Source organism: Alosa pseudoharengus, unplaced genomic scaffold (genome assembly GCF_046254945.1).
Source record: "Alosa pseudoharengus isolate Yale_2024_CS ecotype anadromous, Long Island Sound unplaced genomic scaffold, YU_APseudo_1.1 YU_APseudo_1.1_scf_19, whole genome shotgun sequence".
NCBI classification, from domain to species: Eukaryota; Metazoa; Chordata; class Actinopteri; order Clupeiformes; family Clupeidae; genus Alosa; species Alosa pseudoharengus.
The window spans coordinates 35,948,921-35,964,109 of record NW_027468657.1 but is presented as its reverse complement, the minus strand read 5'-3'; the positions used below and the strand labels follow the sequence as shown (position 1 = coordinate 35,964,109).

Genomic DNA, 15,189 nt, shown 5'->3' with positions numbered 1-15,189 from the left:
TAGATATGGCATTAAGGATATTGCCCTGAGCTTGTTCTCAAATTACTTAAAAAATAGAGAACAATATGTATCAGTTAATGGGTATAATTCTACCAAGTCCAGAATTATTCATGGGGTGCCACAGGGATCTATTCTGGGCCCGTTATTATTTCTGATCTATATAAATGACCTAGCCATGACTTGTGAACAGCTTCTTCCTGTATTATTTGCTGATGATACTGATCTTATAGCAACTCATAATGATTTTAAGTATTTGATTGACAGTGTAAATGATGAATTATCTGTTATTTCTAAATGGTTTCAACTTAACAAGTTAACGTTAAATGTGAAGAAATGTAACTTTGTGATCTTTTGCAGCACAAATAAGTCGTACCCCAAAGAGTTAGCTAAAATATCTATCAGTGGAGCAGAAATCATGCAAGTAAAAGCAACAAAATTACTAGTACTAAGTACTAGTAGATGAAAGACTTAACTGGACAAACCATATAGACCTTGTCTGCAAAAGGTCCACAAAAATGATGGGTATATTAAGAGAAGTCTGTCCTCTAATTCATCTCTCTGCTCACTTAACTCTTTACTACAGCTTTTTGTTTCCATATCTAAACTACTGTAACATGGTTTGGGCAGCTTCATATCCTAACCATCTCAAGAAATTATGCATTATTCAAAAAAGGTTCCTAAGATTTATTTCACATTCAAATAGATATGCTCCATCAGCACCACTTTTTATTAATTTCTCTATTCTACCTATTCACAAACTGAATACTTACCAGATTTGTTTGTTCATTCACAAGTTCATTTACAGTACTCAAGATCTTCCAGCCTCTCTTCAATCTTTCTTTACCCGGTCATTAGACATACATTCTCATCGCACTAGACACAGCCACAATAATAATTTATTTGTACCCTTCACTCGCTCATCTCATCACCAATTTAATATGCCATACAGAGGCCCCATACAATGGAATGTATTACCTCCCGCATTAAGAGCCATAGCTTCCCTCTCTCTCTTTAAAAAACAGCTTAAAAAACATCTCCTGTCATGAATCATCTACTTAATTCCTGCCTGCTTCAATTCTTGTCATTATACTATCTAATATTTCTAATGCATCCTTCAAAATCCATAGATCTGCCACATCTTCTTCCATCCATTTTGGATGATTTTTTTTTTTTTTTTGTATTTTGTTTACTGTTTTCTCTTTTCCCTTATTGTCATTGATTATATTTGTACTTCATCTCTTCTCATGGTTTATTTGTCAGCCGCACATGTTTAAGTGTGATTATTGAAAGGGGTGGAGCTCTCTACAAGCCCATTGGGCTTCGTTCCCTCCTTGCACCATTTAATGTTAATGTGTGCTAAATAAATAAACTAAACTAAACCATAGTGAAACAGAGCTGGACCAATGCTGGTCCACATTAGCCACAGATCCGTTATGCAGATCCGTTATGCACATGCTACCCCGCTGCTCAACAAGATATTCAAATAGCTAATGCTGGCCTATAATGTAGTCTCCAGTTGTGTACTCACTTACTTGAATGTCCTTGTATGCCACACATTCTCTCACTCCACAATTTGCCAAAAGTGATAATGCAAACTAGGGCTGTAACGATACACCAAACCCACGATTCGGTTCGTATCACAATTTTTTTTTTTTTGGGGGGGGGGAGAAAGTATTTTATTAATAACGATATTTTTTATTAAATAACATTTTTTGACATTTTATGAAAAACCTTTATAAACTGAACACAACAATATTAACAATGCAAATTATTAACAATTCAAATAGCCATTTATAAAATACATTTAAATAGCCAAAGCTATAACACTTCTGTTTTCTTAAAATACTGTTAAAAAACAAACTCGATTGTAGAGATGATTCAAGCATGTTGAAAATTCTTCTCCAATCAAGTTCTCTTACATTTACAAAGTAAATTAAATGGCTACTGTTTCACGCTTAGGTAACTGAGGCTTACTACCTGTGCTGCAAACCACAAATCAAGTAAACATTAAACAAATAAACAACTTCTTTCTCTTAAGAAAAGCAAAATCGTTGTGAAGTTGATTTAAGGCAGTTGAAAATTCTTCTTCAGAAACACCATCATGTCAACATTGTCTGGTGAGAGGCTTGCTCTCTGTGCTGTGACAATGTCACCTGCAGTAGAGAACACTCTCTCACTGGGGACAGATGTGGCTGGGATTCCAAGGTAACTTTTAGCCAACTTGGCTAAATGAGGGAACTGGTTCTGGTTGTCCTTCCACCACACAAGTGGATTTGACTCCACTGAGAGGCTCTGCACTGCTCTGTAACGCTGCATCTCCTCATCCACCACTTCAGACAAAGGCTTGGATGATGATGCCTGTTCCATTGGAAAGATGTCTCCAAACAGTTCAGCCATTGGTGCTCTTTTGGCTGGAGGAGGACAGTCACTGCTGCTGGAGGCTATCTCTGATTGCTCCTCTGTCTCCTCCCTGGAAGTCTGGGCCTATAAAACAAAATCCATAACACAATTGCAGCATAATGTTAGATACAATGGAGGATATGAAATCCAGGACGAATTAAGCTAGTTTAATAAAGTTAGAGGAACCATATGTAAGATTGTGGCCAAAACTGGTATTGCAATCACTTTCAAATTACTGTAGAGCAGTGTATCACTTCCCCCTCCCCCTCGACTCGAGGTTGCCAACCCGGATGCCGAAACACTAATGACTTTGTGATTAGCAGATAGGTGGAGGGTGGCGCATGAGGCCAAAACACAACATGACATGACAAAACACAACATCAACATCAGTTGAGGGCTGCAACTTCACTTTTTAAATGACAATATCCTAGCCGAACTACTGTTGTCAGTGATATACGTATTTGAAATGAACATGATTTCTTAATGTCTAGTGACATATCAGGGCCATTTTATGATTAATTGAAATACATTTCTTACATATGGTTCCTTTTAGCATTTATTATCTGACGATATTTAAATACTGACTTTAAATAAATAGGCCTAACTAATTTACACAGCACTTTATTTAATTATAATAATATAATCAATCAAATACCTGAACAGTCTGTGAACAATCGTCCAGAATTATCTCAGTCAGACTCTTGAAGATTGTGTCATGGGTGGTCTCATCAAGGAAAGGTAGAGATTTGAAACGGGGGTCAAGTGCAGTGCCGTATCAGGGTATCTGTCCTCGGAAGTCATGTGCAATAGCAGCTTTAAAGGAACACGCCACCCAAAATCAGTAGTGATATATGTTCTTACCGTAACTTTCACGAGTTGAGTCGTACCTCTCCCGCGTCGGTAGGTGCACTCTAAATGTGTTAGCATGTTGCTATGCTAGCGGGCTCTGCCGTGGCCGTAGAGAGAGGCACATAGCAGTTTTCAAACACCTCCACGTTTTACCTACTTAAATACAGTTGCACGAGTAGTTGATGAAAAATGTTAGGGCACACAACATGAAACGTGACGATTTTCCAAGCGAATAAACAGGAGAACTACAATGTGTGGCGCAATAGCACTTGGGAGTACTTCGACCTAGCGTGGTAATATTATTAACACCTAATTGTAGATCCTATCCACCACAGAGTTTAGAATCCATGCTGGATCGACCCTCAGCCTCTCCCTCCCCTCTGAGCGAGAGAGGCACACACACTAGAGATGCGCTGATGGGCTATTATTTCAACCATAACTGCATAGCAAAACTTATCATCCATCAGCCATCCATCAGCACCAAAGTTTGTTGACCAATTTTCAAAACTGCACCCGCCCACCATCCGCTGGTTGTTTTAATGTAGGCTATATGGGTGATGCAGCGCTGCTGACTTGAGGCTAGAAAGCCCTTGCCTGTTCTAGAAAGACTGATCTAATGCAGCAAATATATTAAAAGGCAAAAGTCGTACATTGGCTAGGCCTATCCCCAGAATATCAGCAGCAAACTCAGTCTCTGTCGCGCAAAACAGTCTCCAAATAAAACGCACATCGGCCTGTTGCCTATTCTGCCAGCTTGTGACAATATATCGTCCAAAATGCTTGATTGCATTACATTCTCCACATTTTTAGCTAAATTTTCATGTACCACATTGAACATTTTTGTTCAGTGAATCTTTTGTAAATTGCTTTACAATTACCGTCGGGCCTATAGGCCTATTGCCTGGCTTGCCTCAGCTTCGGTCACGTCCTTTTACAATTTTATCATTGTAATAAAAAACGCAATTTGCCACATAATTTCAGCATGCTCCTGGCCTACTAATTAATGCCTATTGTACTTTATTTTTTGCAAAAAGAAAGAAATCCTTGATAAAATAACAAGTCATTCACATTATAGGCTACTTTACACACTGTTATGTCAGGTTGACTGACAAGCCTGTTCTGAAGACTCCCATTCATTTTGACTGCACGAGCGCGTCTTTTTCAGACAGACATCGCAATTCATTTTATAGCAGGCCATCGGACAAATATGACGCCTCGATATTAAAGAAACTCCGACTCCATTCATTCTGAAAGTCCACCGCACAACAATGCAACGTGCATGTTCACATTTTTAGTAACAACCGCCAAACTTGCTTGCTTGCCTTACACATCTAAATTTTCCGACTATTTTTCTTCTTTTTCCGCTGTGGATGTTAGTGAGTTTGTAAAAGTTTTAGCTCTTACGTTCTGAACATCTCGCACTGCCATCGCCCGATGTCATTTCTGAGTCATATCACTCTCTGTCTCTCTTTTAAATGCCTATTCCCTGAATGGTAGGCTACAATTATGTGTTTTATATATAGGCTAGGCTAATATCTAAACAAAATAACCCAGGCAGTCTCATCTAGGATATAACACAGGTTGAAGTTGGTTCTATTTAGGGAGGTGAACATCTGTAGATGACTCAGAAATGACATCGGAAGACAAGGAGTGAATATGGCAAGAGGCAAGCCGAAGTCTGCTGACAAGGGCCCGACGGTAATTGTAAAGCAATTTACAAAAGATTCACTGAACAAAAATGCTGATGTGGTACATGAAAATTTAGCTAAAAATGTGGAGAATGCAATGCAATCAAGCATTTTGGACGATATATCGTCACAAGCTGGCAGAATAGGCAACAGGCCGATGTGCGTTTTATTTGGAGACTGTTTTGCGCGACAGAGACTGAGTTTGCTGCTGATATTCTGGGGATAGGCCTAGCCAATGTACGACTTTTGCCTTTTAATATATTTGCTGCATTAGATCAGTCTTTCTAGAACAGGCAAGGGCTTTCTAGCCTCACGTCAGCAGCGCTGCATCACCCATATAGCCTACATTAAAACAACCAGCGGATGGTGGGCGGGTGCAGTTTTGAAAATTGGTCAACAAACTTTGGTGCTGATGGATGGCTGATGGATGATAAGTTTTGCTATGCAGTTATGGTTGAAATAATAGCCCATCAGCGCATCTCTAGTGTGTGTGCCTCTCTCGCTCAGAGGGGAGGGAGAGGCTGAGGGTCGATCCAGCATGGATTCTAAACTCTGTGGTGGATAGGATCTACAATTAGGTGTTAATAATATTACCACGCTAGGTCGAAGTACTCCCAAGTGCTATTGCGCCACACATTGTAGTTCTCCTGTTTATTCGCTTGGAAAATCGCCACGTTTCATGTTGTGTGACGTACACATTTTTATCAACTACTCGTGCAAGTGTATTTAAGTAGGGAAAACGTGGAGGTGTTTGAATACTGCTATGTTCCTCTCTCTACGGCCACGGCAGAGCCCGCTAGCATAGCAACATGCTAACACATTCGAGCCGCGCGACAGAGCGTTTGAGTGCACCTACCGGCGCGGGAGAGGTATGACTCAACTCGTGAAAGTTAAGGTAAGAACATATATTACTACTGATTTTGGGTGGCGTGTTCCTTTAATGTCTTTCACTACTGTTGATTCAGTGCCATTGTTCTTCATGGAGGCCAGGATTCTGTGTTTCAATGGCACGATCATTGGCAAATAGTTGGCATCTGCTCAGTGCTCATGAGGGTTGTCACAGTTTTCGAAATGTTGCCATACTGCTGACCTAAATGAGGAGGGAGGGATGGGTTGGTTGCCATGTTTCTAGGTTCTTCTTCAACTAGCTCAACTTTTGCAGGCAGGGGTCACATGATTGGAAAGGTAGTCACATGACACGTAATTGGAGGAAGTTTACAGGTAGGTCTACAATTAGGTCAAAAAATAATTTATCCTCAACCGGTTTTGTGTTGTAGGTCTACATATTTTATAATGTTAACTTCAAATAATACTAATAGCAATTTAAAGATTTGGTAGCATTGGATCTGAACGGGAAGGATAACTCTGGGAGCTGGAAGGGGTGTATCGCGATTCTGCCTTCTTACACTGCGACGCAAGATCGTCGATCTGAGTGTCGCGATTTTGGTTTCATATCGTGTATCGTTACAGCCCTAATGCAAACAATGTAGTCTAATAGGAAATCAGAGCCAAGATCACCCCACAAAACTGTTGCTCCAGTAGTGTGCTCCAGTTGCTGTTATGACCAGAAGATAAACACCAAAAAGTGACCTGACGGAGCAGTCCGCTCAATTATTACGCGTTTGGTACGTCTGGAAAAAATGATCAGACTAAAGTCTGTATGCAGCATTGTAACAATCCATTTCCTGCCAAACAACTATAAGTCTGAAAACGCCTAAAGAGACATTCAGAATATTGAACTGAATCTTGACATTGCCATTCAAAAAGCAAATTGCAATCGCATCGGTCAGAAAAATCAGACATTTTCCCCTAGTTCTTTTAGTTCTTCAAATATGTTAATCAAGCATTGTGAGTAAGAGAATAGCCTATGCTTTGTCCATGGATTTATAGCCAATTATTTATGGAGAATGTGTGTATAGGAGCAAAGCAAAGCATCACAAACAGCTGTTGCCATTTCTTTCTTCTCAGAACAACCTACATAGCAAAGACACTGGGACAGATCTGTGTTCCACATGATCCGCCAAAGGGACCACCCAGATCCACTAAAAGGACTAAATGCACATCAGCCCAAAATTGGCCCGGACCCGCATAACGGATCTGCGGCTGATGTAGGCCGACACTGGTCCAGCTCTGTTTCACTATGGTCTGCACTTCAGATGCACAACGGATTCACTTTATCAGATCTCAGCCAACTCTAACGGTTTCATTGTCATTTTGAATTTCCTTGCTGGCCAAAATTGCGTAGGCTCATAGACAGCTAGGCTGATTAAACTTACAATGTGAATTAATTTGTAGGCATGGTCAAGCTGATTCTGCACCCTAAACACCACTGTAGTATGTGATACTGAATGTTTGATTTGTTTGTACAAACTGTGTACATGTAGATACAAATGAATTGCTATACAGCCAGTTTGTTTGAATACAGATGTATCTGTAAGCTTACGTATTGGTTAACAAATTGTTTGACTGAAATGTTTGAATGACATTGCCCGAAATGTAACCTTTATGTTAAATAATAAGAGGTTCCGTGAGGATTTGATGCACTTAACTTAGTCAGTGACTCCAAAAGAAAATAAAAAATCAAGATGGCTTTGGCTGTTGTTTGGCTGTAAGGGGCGAATTCTCTCATGTGCGTAAGTAAAAAAAAAAAGCGCATAACCAGAGACTTTCTAATGAGGAGACACAGCACTCAAAAAAGAAATGCATGGGGTTTAATTTGTAACACCAGTTGTCTGCACATATCCAGCCCTTTCCGCAGAAAAAAAAAGTCCACATGTGAATACATTGTGCCAATCATGTGGTGTGTTGTGAATACATCGTGCCAGTCATGTGTTGTGATCTCGCTGCTGGAGCAAGGTTGGTGTCGTGAAGCCTTGCGCACACGCATTTCTGCCAAAATAGATGACAGATAAGTGCCCAAAAAGTTTTATCAGGACCTGCCTGAAAGGACTTTGCCGTAACTACGTGCTCTTCAGCCTGCGCAAATTCTCCCCTTCACTTATATCGGTCATTTTCTTGCGAAGTAGGAAGTTACGCGTATTGGGAGGAGCAACCCCAAAATCTGAGCGTTTATGTATGCAACTGTTGCGCGCATTCTGCCACTGACTTAAGCACCTTTCCAGCTACGCGCTCCCAAGGTCTGTATTAACCCATTCGCGCTGGATGCTGCATGACGCAACATTGACCCTCCCGCTGGATGCTGCGTAGCGCAACATTGACCCCTTCTGCTGGATGCTGCGTAGCGCAACATGCTTTTTATTTCATGTTTCTAGGTGCTACAGAGGCTTAGATATTACATTTTGGTAGACGTTGACAATTTTTAGTATGTTTTCAGAAAACCCTCAGGAAATAAGGTTATTTAGTCTAGAATGCCATAGGATTCTATAGGCGTTTTTAGCAGGCATTTTAGGAGTAAATGGGTTAAGGTCGAACGCCACTACAAGGTGAAACGGCATATTGCTCGATGTTGGCTGTAGGCCTAGTTCTAAATCCCAGTAGGTTACATGTTACAAGTTAACATTACAGTATCAAATTCGGTGCTTAATATGCTGATACGGCTTTACGTTTTTTCCCATTACAGTGTCACACGGTGGCATATTTCCCGACATTGATTGATTGAAAGCGCAGGCACATCTACAAAAAATGAAACCGGTGCCTGGGTAGCCTACAAGGCTGAGCCAACATATGAAAAATTAAATACCGTAAAACTCCGTAAAAAATAATAGCCCGGGCTTTTATTTTCCCAAATCGGCAAACTGCACCGGCTAGTATTAGAGACAGGCGTCTATATGAGACAGGCCTTTAATTCCCTTTACACAAAACTTTTCCTCTGCAAAGATGGAAAATATTACCAAATTAATTATTTCAAACACACTGAATGTCTACCTATATGACTAGGCTATCTAATGACAATTACGGATCATCATGCATTTAGTGTTGATGTTGTTCATTGAGTGAGATACAGTAAGATCCAAATAGCGGGGATAGCCAGAACAGATGAAACACTTTTTAATCAAACGTAATTTACAAAGAGATCGTATCACACTGAAAGCATATATTTTGTCACTAGCAACCTAGCCTATATCGTACTTTGTCAAATGCAGTTGCATTATCAGCCCTGACCAAAACCGTTCAGTAATTATTTATGCAAAAATGGAACGTAATGTTGCATTCTCCCTCCTTTTCAGCACGAATGAAACCGCATGAGAGAACATGAACCATATGCTTTCTCCCGTATTTTATTTGGCAAATTTGACAACAGTCAAGCTTACATTTCAAATCATAGCCTACTTCTTTCTCTTTATCGCCATGGCAGTATGCATTTAGAATAAAGAATAACGTTCGCGAACCTTTTTGTTTTGTTGCCAGCATAAAAACAAGCTCACCATAGGCCTATCCGCAAATTTTAAACACAAGGGATGAATTGAACGATGACGAAGTCGGACATATAGGCATAGCTCATATTGAAAAAAGTTATAGAATTTGGAACTCTAGCTTTTCCCCACCGCAGTCTTTTAATGCCATCTAATCATAACGTTAGTGTGCGCAGTCTTCACCATACTCAAGCCCAAATCACACCAAAGATTCGCAACGAGATGAGCTGCAACATTCTATTAACCAGCAACTTGATGCAACATTCTAAAACCTTGTCAATGTGACTAGACATGGTGAATGCTTTGCGACGGCTTGCAACGAAGTGCAGCATCTAATTCACACCCAATAAGACGTTCTAAATGGAACGCGATCATAATTAAGACAAGAAGATCTCCAGTAGATGTAAAACTATGACACGCATTGACAGTGAGATGCCACCGCTGTTTGTAAGATCAAAATAAGACGTTCTAAATGGAACGCAATGTAATTAAGCTGTTCAGTTTTTTTCCATGCGTCTTGGAGAGGTATGTGTGCTGACTGGGAACTCCTTTCTGCAACGGGCTTTAAACAGACGATCTGATGGGTTTTAATACAACCCGGAACTAAAAAACAGACCAGGCGTCTATTGGAGACCGGCCTTTAACCCAAAACCTGTAGCCACGACAGGCGTTTAAAAGAGACAGGCGTCCATTTGGGACTCGGCTATTATTTGAAGTTTTACGATAGATACCCGCACACTGTTATATAAGCTCCCAGAGTGTTTTATTAGGCTGCCACATTTCGACCAGAGGTCTTTGTCAGGTATCAAGCAGTTGTTTCCTGAGATTACCTTATCCATGAGGCTACATTTTTAAAAAGGGAAAACCCTGTTATAATCACCCACTTTGGATATTGGAGCTTACCGACTACAGTCAGACTAAAAGTCGTGTAGGTAGGTCCCTATGAAATCCGTTTGATTTTTTCTCAAATTCTTTTTTTTTTTTTTGGATTTAATTTTAGTTGTTTCAGATTTTTCCTTTTTTTTAACATTTAAGCAGCATCCACCTATAAAAAGCTCAATGACCGACACAATTCAGCTTTTTAAATATTCAGCAAAGCCAATCATTCAAAGTTCTCTTAGCCAAAACACTTAGCCAAATATTCAACAAATCTCTGCTCAAAAACAACAGTTATGGCCTGGATAACTTCAACTACATGGCCATAACTAGGCTACAAGTTTAGATCTCAATAAAAGGGCACTTTGTGACTCAAAAAACTACATAAAAGTAGCCTACTTGTTTGTAGATTCATGTTTCATTTTAAATATATGTTGTTTTCTAGAGCATTTAGCCTACCATCGTTAGCACACATCTCCATTGAAGTATGGCTACATGATGGTAAGGGCCTTGTTGTTGCTCTCTTTCGTCAGTGAGAATCTATTGCAGCACTTTTTGAATGGTGGGTCTGCGCGTCTGCTTGAGGTTGCTGACATTCGCGTCTGGGAATGGGACTGGCTCCTTGCAGTGTTTCAAGAAACTGACAGCGGTATGCCAGCCTCTGCACACATAGAACAATCTTCCACAAACTCACGTCATCTACTGATTTTGTCATTGTCTTGAATGGAGGGATTTGCCCGCATTGGATTTAGCTTTGTTCTTAAGTTGCCCTTTTGATTTATATGGTCGCTATATGTATTTGCGAGTCAGGTTAGTTATGTGTTGACAAAACTTGCAAGCTAGTTGTTTTCAGAATCATTTAGTCATTGGGGTATTGTTTAGCCCCGTTATGTAGCAGTGAAGTAGTTTTGTGTTTTGCCACCGTTGTCGGGATCGCTTATTTTCTTTGTCACGCACCGATCAACAAACTCAACGTGAATATTCGAGATATGATTAATAGGCTCTGCAACGCGTTTAACAATGTCTTTGTTAATGTCAACAGAATATCTGGAAATTCCGTGCAATTCCGTGTTTATAACATAACATAATTCCGTTTTCATGTGTAGATTCCATGATTCCGTCCGCGTTTTCCGCATCGCGGAAATCATAGGGCCCTATGTAGGTACAGTACTATGACACACAAACTTTTAACTTTTATCTGGAGAGATAACAGAACAACTGTTTACATGGAAGCCATCTTGAGGGTCACAATCAATACTGTCCCTTCCAACAAAATTCCTTGAAAATGTAAGTTCCTTGAAGACTTAAACAATGATTGAAAATTGTTGCAGAGGATGAGAAAATTGGTCTGTGACAGATTTGTATTTCTTATTGTCACTACATTTACCAATGATCACCAAATACCACATGTTTCTTTTCTGTAATTGTTTAATATAACATGCACTGAAGCTTTTTCTTGTTTCTCTTTTTTAATTATTAATATTTCCATCTCAAAGAACCCAAATCCAGTTATGGATACGTTGCAGTAATGAGAAATTTCCTCTGAAATGTGAAAAAAAAAAAAAAAAAATGTGTATGATGTCTTTTGAAATCATGTGCCAAATAGTAAATGAAGAGATGTTTATAATTTTATCCTTATTATTTTGATAGCATTTACTTTTATCATCAAAATGCTTCATGACACCACTTAAGTCTAATTTTGCGAGAATCACCCCTGTGCATCTTAAGTTTTAACGCGAAGTCATAATCCGATAGCCTATTTCGTTCGAATCTGTCCATTTCTTTCAAACTTGACTTGTCATCCACACACTTACACAGACGTCTGCACTATTGTCGAGCAGCATAGTTTATATTCTCCTGTCTCTTGATTCGTTTAGAGGTTGGCATCGTATGCCAATCTCTCTACTGTATTCAAAGCTGCAGGTGTCAGTCTACAGAATCGTTAGCATAGATAAATTGATAGTATGAGAAACAGCTGCCATTGAAACATTCTTTCTCAACACTGAGTTTTTAAATTATGAATCTACACACCTCAAGCACGTCTTGACTCTTTATAAACAAACCTGAAAGCAAAAGTGAAATTTTGTGAAGTCAATTCTTTGTTAGGCTATGTGACACACCATTTTACTTAAGGCCGTTCTCTATCTATTTAGTTTACCATGCATACGTTTTCAAAATCAAACACTGGGTTGTGTTCTTTCTGGATTTAAATGGCATTCAGAACGTCAATGAGAGTCTACATTCCACGTTTTTAAAATCAACCTAAATTAGAGGTGGTGGATCAGTCTGGTTCTATTTTAAGTAAATCACGCCTCTTTCATAAGGCCGCCTTGATTTAGAACTTGCGCGCTGTGGGTGTGACAGTCTGGTGAAAGCTTTTAAGATTGGACATTAGTCTGGGGAGTCCGCTATGTATTTTCTACTGCACAAGAGGCGTGATCAATGGGCAGAGCTCAAATAACTCTGTACGCAATTGGATAGTCATTCACCAATCTGACCAACGAACCGGGTGACGTTTGCAGAGTGACGCGAAAACTCCAGGCTCTCCCGCTATCGTCATCGTTTTAAACCTGCCAATAGCGCGCCAGGTGGATAAGCCAGTTTGTGATTGGTCCCCGCAAAAGTGTAACGGAAGCAGTGTACAAGTTGTACAAGTTTCGAGCCTAAGCTGCAGGGCGGAAAAGAAACCGCTGTCAGATCAGGCTAGGTTCACCCAGCCTAGGTGTGACCGGGAGTTGGATAATACGTGTGACTGAAAAGTGCGTAACTGAAGCGAGTAAAAAAGGGCTAATGCACAATTTACGCATGAACTGTAGAATTCGCCCCTAAGTGAATACCATTACTTCGCCCGTGATAATTGCTGATTATGTGAAGATTTTGCTGCGGCATTAATAATATAATTTGAATGCATATAGGGGAAACACTGGACTTGGAGAAGTTCGCTAAAGTACGAATGATTTCGGATATTGGGGGTGAAACTTAAAGGACTAAAAAGGAAGCAATGTACATTTGGCATGCAACGGTACATGGTACATTATGCAGATGTGAAGTTGTTACTACACTACAGGTGAATAGGGTAACATTTTAAAATAATAGACATTACCATGAAACTTCCTCAGTTGATTATTTTATGAAAAAAATGTATTACAAGTTTTTGAAATTTGAATGTTTAATTATGCATATTAGGCATTATCTCATTATGATTTGTATTTGTATTGTATGATTTGCTCTGTAAATATCTTCAGAATACTGCTAAGTGTATAACTGGAAAGTTTGGTGCACATAGGTGCTACATAGGCTGAGATGTTTATACTAGAAAATGACAAAAACTTAATTTGAGAAAACGACCTTGGAACACAGCCAATGCGATTCCGTTCTCAGCCTAGACTTGCCTTTGCGATTGGTTGCAGATACAAAGGTAGTGTCCATATTTTGATTGCACAACGTCATGCAGGAAAAACTTAGCTTTCCAACGCAATAACACATGATATGTTTCGTATTACGGTCGTGCGTTGGAAGGCTAACTTTTAGTGAAATTAAGAGAAATATACTGGCACGAGTAGACAAAATGTAATGAAATAAACACCTAAATGTGTAAATCAGACATTGTTGTTGTAGAAGTGTGAAAGAATACATGCTAAGGTAGAAAACTAGCCCATAATCTCGAAATTGACCAGTGGATGAAAAAACGATACTTTGACCTGCCGCGTCTCGCCTTAATTTGCAAAAGTTTTTTCTTGCACTGCAAACTGTGCACGTTAGACATTAATAGAACACCTCCAGAGAACCAGTGGATGGGCCCTGACACCTGCAACCTATCAGCACTTCCCTGCTAATGTAGCAATGTAATGGAGCTTAGCAAGACAGAAAAACAAACTTTGAAGAGGTGCCACCGTCTTTCATATCCACTAGGTAACTTTTAGGATTTCGTTACAAACTGAAGACTGTAAAGTTTAAACAAAGTAGGCCTACAGCCCACAAGCGTTAGTTTGCTAATGCAGTCAACTAGAGTAGACACTTACATGATGTCACTTAGCCTATTGCTATCGCCCAACCTTATCCATTGCTGGCTTAGGGCAGCAACGAGAGACAAGTATTTTAAAAAAGTTGGTTCCACCGCCCTTCTGATTTCCAGTCCGATCATGTAGAGGGAGAAGGATCAGCCCATTCTTTCCACCAAGTTTCATGGAAATCGTTCGGTAGCTTGGCGTCGTCCTTATAGGCTAGATAGATAAGCTAACAAAACCGCACAAAATGCATTCTTAATATCTCCCAGGTAGGCCAATAATAAAGGCTGGAGAGTCACATTTGTGGGTGTATTTAGTTAGATTCTGTCATTGTCCAGTGTTTCCCACAGAATTGATTTCTATTTGTGGTGGTAGGTGGGGGGGGTGTTGAGCAAACATTCTGTGTCGGAGTCAATAAAATGAATTGCCTATAGTTATACTTGCTTTGCACAAAAAGTCAATATTGACAAGTAGCTGTAACGTTATGTGTGCTAACCTCGGTAACCCAACAGTATTCTAACGTTACAGGGCTCTACAGTGCGCCCATTTGTAAAATTGATTTTCTATGTCTAAAGACGTTTCCATTTTCAACAGCAAATATAGGCCAATCCACAGACAACTATTGGCGTGAAGTTTCGTGCACAATAACAAACAGAAGTGCAACATTCTCGAAAAACAATAAGCAGAGTGGACTGCCATAACATCAATGAAAAACATTACTGCAGGCTTCAACATGGCTGTGGTTATGATTAGAAATGTCAAATTTCACCTATGTACTCACGATTGCAGTTTGCATACCACTTTGTCCTTCTCCATATGTGCTTCCATATCAAACTCCTCAAGTTATTAGGGATTATCACTTATTTTTATTTTTCTGCTTGTTTGTGAGTGTGGTTCAGTCTATGGTAGGGATGCACCAATCGAAACCGCTACAGATGCCTGGGCTTTGTGTATCGGTCGATATCCGATACTGATCCAATATCATTGTTGAATTAA

General features: G+C 39.7%; 1 protein-coding gene across 7 annotated transcripts in view; it reads left to right on the top strand.

Moving 5' to 3' along the window:
• LOC143132817 (C-terminal-binding protein 2) overlaps nucleotides 1-15,189 on the top strand; it is a 99,515-nt gene that overhangs the window by 10,090 nt on the left and 74,236 nt on the right. For 3 of the 7 annotated variants that reach the window (XM_076292627.1, XM_076292626.1, XM_076292620.1), the window contains exon 1: nucleotides 10,291-10,835. The exons of the other annotated variants lie outside the window; for them this stretch is intronic. The gene's annotated coding sequence lies outside the window, so the exon portion shown is untranslated. Of the gene's footprint in view, nucleotides 1-10,290; nucleotides 10,836-15,189 lie in introns of those variants that run through there. 7 annotated transcript variants of the gene reach the window in all.